We start from the raw sequence: 7427 nt of genomic DNA on the forward strand, positions 1-7427 counted from the left end.
CAGCCTTCTGGTTAGTAGTCAAATGCCTTAGGCACCACACCACCAGAGCTCTTATGTGTAATCATAACAATACATATATTTATTTTTCATTTCAGGCAACACTTTTTCTTTTGTAATTATTGTATTAAGACCCATAAAGAGAACCCAGTCGGCATCAAGTTGATTCCAATTCATGGGAACTTCATTTGTGTCAGAGTACAACTCTGCTCCATAAAATTTTGAAATGGCTGTTTATTTTTTATTATATTCCCAGGCTTTTCTTCTGAGGTGCTTCTGTGTGGACTCAAACCTTCAACTATTTGGTTAGCAGTTGAGCTCGTTAACTATTTGCATCACTAAAATAAGCTCATTTTAGGAACGAAGAAACTGAGCTTCAGAGAAGCTAAGTGATTTGACCAAGATGAGATAGCCATAAATAGTAGGCATGGCATTTTAGTGTTCATTAGAGTTCTTGGGTCACTATGAGTCGGGTCCAACTCAATGGCACAAACAACAACAAAAATGCTATACAATCTCTATGAGTTGGAATTGACTTGATGGCAGTGGGTTCAGTTTGTGTTTCACTTAATAAGAGCTGGGTGTCTTGAAAGTGAAAGAACAGAAGATTAAAGTAAACAACTATAGAAATCCACTTTTCATCATAATCAGATTTCCCATCAGTTGGAGTTGTCCAAAACCAAATGGAACAAAAATTCATGAGATATACAGAAAACAAAGCAAAAGAGAGGAGTATATCCCACCATATGAATAATAGCATTAGATTGGAATAACAAAAAAAATCTAAGGATATGCTGTCTACAGAAGACATTTTAGATTGAAAAAATGTAAAAAGATACAAAAGAAAAAAGATGGGAAAATATATATCATCAAATGACAACCATAAAACCAGTCATTGTACTCTATCAGACAAAATAAGCTTTAAATCAAAAATGTTATTAAAGTGGGACAGTTCATAAGGACAAAAAGATCAGTCCATCAGGAAGATATTATAATTATAAATACAAGCAACTAAGAACAAATCTCAAAATATGTGAGAACTGATAAATTGAGGTAAAAATAGATCATTTAAAAACAATAAATGGAGACTTCAATATGCTACTTTCAGGAATAGATAGAACAACTAGACATCACATGCTTGTTGATCTGCTCTCTAGCTGTTGTATCCATTATTGAGGGTGGAATATTGAAGTTTCCATCTATTATGTGGAAATGGTCTATTTCTCCCTCAATTCAACAGTTTTAACTTTTTTCAAAAATTTTGAAATGTGTTCTTAGTTGTTTTATATATAATTATAATATCTTCCTGATGGATTGACATTTTGTCATTATGAGATGTAGCACTTTATCTGTAATAATATTGTTTTAGTTTATTTTCTCTGATAGATTATAACCACTGTAGTTGTTTTATTGGTTCTCATTTGATGATGTATCTTGTCCTATCCATTTACTTTAAACTGTTTAAAATGTTCTAACATGTCATATTGACATGTAGTTTTTATACTATTTAATTTAGTGCTTTATATGCAACTCTTCTTCTTCTTCTTTTTTAAGTATATTCACAAGGATAAGATTTTTCAGTTTATTCATGGAGTTATCCCATATTCACTTTCCTTTCCACTCCAAAATGAAATCTCCATTAGCAGTCACAGTTCATTCCCACCCACATCTCCTTTCCAGACCTAGGTATTACTAATCAACTTTCTGTATTTATAGATTTTCCAATTCTGGAGATTTCATATAAATGCAATCACATAACAGGTGGTTTTTGTGACTGTTTTCTTTCATTTGGCATGGTGGCTTTATGGTCCATCCATGTTGTAGCATTATGACACTAATGAGGTGACAGTAGGCATATTTTCACTTGATCCTTCCATGACTCATTTTTCTCACCCATAAAAAGGAGATCATAATTTTACTTTTCTCACTGAGTCTTTAAGAATTAAATATACAACAGTGTATAAAGTACTCAAATATAGCATGCCTACTGGTAGTGTAGTGCCTAAGGCATCTGACTGCTAACCAGAAGGCTGGCTGTTCAAACCCACCAGCCACTCCTCAGAAGGAAGGTTGGGCAATCTACTTCCATAGTGATACTGCCTCAGAAACCCAAGGAGGAGTCTCTATGAGTCAGGTCTGACTCGACAGCACATAACAACAACAATTCAGTCAAAATCAATTGCATACACTCTAGTTTTGGATTCTAGCTCTTCTCATCCACTCAAAAGCAACACTCCTGTCATTTCATTCTCCCTCTCTTATTTAATGAGGTTATCTTTCTGTTCAAGATAATTTGTGTCAGGTAATAAATATAACTGCTTTCCTCCTAGTTAAGATAATAATAATACCTCATATCTCCTTGAGCTAATGCCCATTTCTCTCTGCCTTTTAACAGAAAATTTTTTCAAGTGTTATTTATAGTTATTGTCTGTATTCCTTACCTCTCAATCTTTCCCATCCTTCACAACTGGGTTTCCATTTACCACAGTAAAATTTTGTATATTAATATGACCAATAACCTCCATATTGTCAAATCCAAATAATTTGGTATATCCCCTTTTGCAGGTCTATAAATGTCTGTTTAAAAACATCTAGACTCCCTTTCCTCGATCTCTTTATTGAGCCATCAGCAAGATGATTCTTAGTCTCTTTTCTAAAACATCTTTCACATTAATTAAACCCTATTGGTTACCTATTGCCTTACTTTCTTACAGCTCCTTCAGAAATTGACTGCATCCTTGCCCACATCCCACATGTCAATGAGCCTAAACTAAAGTAGATGACCCTTTGCTGCATATGGGAAGGCCAGAGTATACTTCTTTGTCTGTCTTTTGCTCTTGGACCTAGAGAAGAGTAAGTATCCCCTTCAGTCCTCTCTAAGATCAGCCATCAACTGGTCCTAGGGATAACTGTCCCTCATTTCCTGTCAATTTTAGTTCCAGATACAACATCATTTTCAACAACATTGCTGCTATCTTAATTTTCAATGATTTCACTATGTAAATATATACTCCTTACAGCATGATTATTTTCCCATGTTATACACATTGTCATTCAACTGAAATAGTTTTTGGAGAAACACACTCTGGGAAGCAATGGTCTGGAGCTTATGTTAGGGTTTAAAAAATCAAATAAATACCGTTGGGCCTTGCAGATGAATGTGAGCTTTTACCAAAACAAGATAGGTGAATGTGTAGGGGTTTAATGGAAGCTTATACAGCCTGAGAGAATTTACAGATTGTGTCCTTAAATAGGTTTCTGAATTGTACTATTTCCTTACATAGATTGCCTTCTCTCCCTTCGCTGCATATTAAATTCCTTCAAGTTCTTGGCCCACATTGTAAAACTTTCATATAAACTTGTCTGACCACTTCAATAAAAATTCAAACAGCCTGAGTTTAAATTCTGAAAGCTCTATAATTGGCAGTATCCATTGAATTCTTCTCATACATTATGTAGACTTTTATTTGTGCTTTTATATATCTTCTTTACTGCATAGTATATAGTCTGCTTGTGGAGGAAAGGGAAGCATCTAACACATTTTATATTTCTCCTTTCAATAAGTTCTTAAGAATAGTTTAATACATAAAACAAAAAAAGGAGTGGAATGCAGCCTTTGTGGGGAAAAATAATTAAAAAAAATATCTATCAATGACAGGTATACTTCTCTTAAGAGCCATTGTTGTTGTTGTTAGGTGCTGTTGAGTCAGCACTGAGTCATAGTGACCCCATGCATAACAGAATGAAATGCTGTCTGGTTCTGGGCCAGCCTCACAGTCCTTGCTATACCTGAGCCCATCATTGAAGCTACTGTGTCAATCCGTTTCTTTGAGACCCTTCCGTTTTTGGTTGACCCTCCACTTTACTAAGTATGATATCCTTCTCCAGGGAATGATATAATTTTCCATAGATCCCAAAAAATCACACAGTGCCATAAGTAAAGGCAACATTCTATTATTTGTTGCCTTTCCTTGTACAAATGAGAATACTGTGCCTCAGGAGATGCTAAGTGGTATGTCCCTATCACAGAGTCATGTGTCTGGAACTGAAATTTAGGTCACTTGATTCTTAGTTATTATTCTTCCCACTACACAATTCTGCCTCACAATAATTATAATAATTATTGATATCATTATTATACATCATTAAGTACATGAACTGTGTTTTATTTAAACCCTAAAATCTGTTCACATGAGTCTGCATATCACTGTTTGCTACTCATTTCACATTTTTTCATGCTCATAAATTACAGGAAGCTTTAAGATGTACTTTCTGCTCCAAAACAGTATTGACATTCCTTGTTGCCCACATCTGTTTGCTGGGAAATACTAAACACCTATTAGGAAAATGACTGGTTATATTAGAGATTTTGGAGAAATTTTGCAGAGAAGTTTAATAGTTTATTTTACTTACTAAAAAGAAGGCATAACATTTTTAATTTCATTCTTTACATGAAAGGTTGTCATGACTTCTATTATAATGGTCATTCTGATATTCACATACTCTGAATAATTTTTTATAAATTGGTAATGACAAATTTAAGGTGATTTAACAATATTGCTTTCCACTTATAATTGCTTACAACTTCCAGGCATTGGTGTTAGGTCAAAGCCTACCAAATCATCTCAGTCTCATCACTTGTAAGTCCAAGGAGATCAGCAAGATGAAAATATTGTTTTAGAGTCACTAAGACAGATTCAGCATGAGTCAGAATTTACAAAAAGAACACAATATGAACAAAATAAATTATATCATGACAATTATTTATTTTTAGTACAACGTTGTTTTTGTTATTTTGTGTCACTGAGTCAGCTCTGACTCTTGGGACTCCATACAATAGACTGAGATGTTGCCCAATCCTGAACCATCTTCATGATCATTGGTTTGTCTGAGTTTATTGTGGCTGCCACTGTGTAGTTCAAGTGCCTTAGTCTATGGGGCTCATCTTCCAGTACCATATAGGATAATATTATTTTATTACCCATAGAGTTTTCACAAGCTCTTTCTTCTTAGACTATCTTAGTCTGGAAATTCTGCTGAAACCTGTCCACTAATGGTATTTGAAATATTGGTGGGATAGCTTCTGGTATTTATAGCAAGACACAAATAACCACAATATGAAAAATGACAGATGCTGGTGATTTATTATGATACTGTGGTATGTATTGTGTAACACTATGCTCTCAGCAAAAGTATAGGGATTCCAAGGTTTGGATCTTCAAGTTGTATTATTTGTAGCATCATTTCACTCTCTAGAGAAGTTATGAGTGCTCAATATAGCATCTTCCAGGATTTTTTTTTATAACATTGATGATATTATGGTTACAAGTAGTTGATTTGCCACACATTTTTAGTGCCTTTACTGTTCACTAAATAAGAAAAAATGCTAAAGGAGACTCTTTCTCTGCTCTCCAGTTGCTTCTCAAACTTCTAATTGTACAGGAGAAATTTCCTTAAACAAATGTACACTTAACAGGCAAACTTTCCTTTTTCTTAAAACACAAAGACCAATGTTACGACATACTGAAAGATTGTGGTTTGTAGGCTGACACTTTACTATTCAACTGTGATCCAAGGACCAATAGAATCAGCCACAGTGCATAGTTTATTAAAAATGCAGAATCTCGGGCTACCACCCCAGACCTACTAAATGGAATGTGCATTTTAATAATATCCCTAGGGAAATTGTGTTGTTGTTGTTGTTGTCATGTGCTGTAGAGTCAGACTCGACTCATAGCAACCCCTCCTTGGGTTTCCAAGGCAGTATCACTACAGAAGTAGATTGACCCATCTTCCTTCCAAGGAGTGGCAGGTGGGTTTGAACCACCAGCCTTCTGATTAGCAGTCAAGTGTCTTAGGCATTGAAATTTGAGAAGTATAGTTCTACTATCCGCACTCACTTCTGCTCCACCAGCGGGTTATATGTCAAGCAAACCTCAGTAGTGTTTGTTCCCAAATTCATAACTGCTTACTCTAGTCTGCAGGTTTGTTTATAGTTGTAGAATACAAAAATGAAAACTAGTTATTGTTTTCATGAACCAAGTTAAATACTTTCCTAAGGTCCAATAAATATGATTTGCTAATATAATTGTGATTGAATCAGTTGTGAATGAAGCAACTATAAAAAAAGGAAAATTATAAAATCTAGAGAGATTATGGATTTAGTTTACGTTATATGTTCCCATATGAATTTAAATAATTCAAAACTGAAAATCATATATGTTCCAGGACACACAGCTTGGATATCCTTGACCTACATCCAAAGATTGGTGAATAAAATGTATTTATAGGATTTAAGTTAAATTTTATATATGTATGTGCATGTACTCTTGTTCTAAAGAATAAACTAATCCTCCATTTTGAGAACTGATATAATTATCTTATGTACTATATCCAGGGAGCTCTGGTGGTGTAGGAGCTCTGGTAGCATAGTGCCTAAGGCACTCGACTGCTAACCAGAAGACTGGTGGTTCAAACCCACCAGCCACTCCTCAGAAGGAAAGTTGGGCAATCCTGCTGCTGTAGCGATACTGCCTCGGAAACCCAAGGAGGGGTCACTATGAGTTGGGACCAACTTGACAGCAAATAACAACAGCAACTGGTGGTGTAGTGCCTAAAACATTTGACTGCTAACCAGAAGGCTAGTGGTTCAAACTCACCAGCCAGTCCTCAGAAGGAAGGTTGGGCAATCTGCTTCTGTAGTGACACTGCCTCAGAAAACCAAGGGGGTGTCACTATGAGTCAGATAGAACTCAATGGCAGTGGGTTTGGTTTGGTTTGGTTTATGTGTTATATCCTAACCACTATGATGTTAATAAGGCAGGATTAGTGGTAGCTATGATAATGAGTCAGGACATAATCTATAGGATTAAATTGTATCTGAGTCAGTGTCTTTTGAAATTTGAAAGAGATTAAAGAAGTGAGCAGAGATCAGAGGAAGCAGAGCATGTCCTTTAGAGCCAGGATTCCTGGTCAGAGAACTTCCTGGATCCAGAGAAAGATTGAAGGAATGCTGGGCTTACAGATTGAAAGGAGATGTGACCTTCCTCCAGGTATGACAAAGGTAGGAAACCTTCCCCTAGAGCTGGTATGCTGAATTCAGACTTCTAGCCTCCTAAACTGTGAGAGGATAAATTTGTTTGTTAAAACCATCCATTTGTGGTATTTCTGTTATAGAAGCATTAGATAATTGAGACACTTTTTGAGATAGATTACACATAAATAAAAATAACTAGACTACAATGAATAAAATGATAATTTCATAAGGAAGTTGAAATCAAAAGTTTAAGGAAATTCATTAAAAATAATATTTTCAGTGTATAGGGTCATGACATCTGCAGATAGAGATAGGTTTACCTCTTCTTTGGCAATGTGAATGCCTTTTATTTCTCTATCTTATCTTAATGTCCTGTCTAGGACTTCCAACACAA

This window comes from Orycteropus afer, unplaced genomic scaffold (assembly GCF_000298275.1).
Source record: "Orycteropus afer afer isolate SDZICR_OR568_19922 unplaced genomic scaffold, OryAfe1.0 scaffold00147, whole genome shotgun sequence".
Taxonomy (NCBI): Eukaryota; Metazoa; Chordata; class Mammalia; order Tubulidentata; family Orycteropodidae; genus Orycteropus; species Orycteropus afer.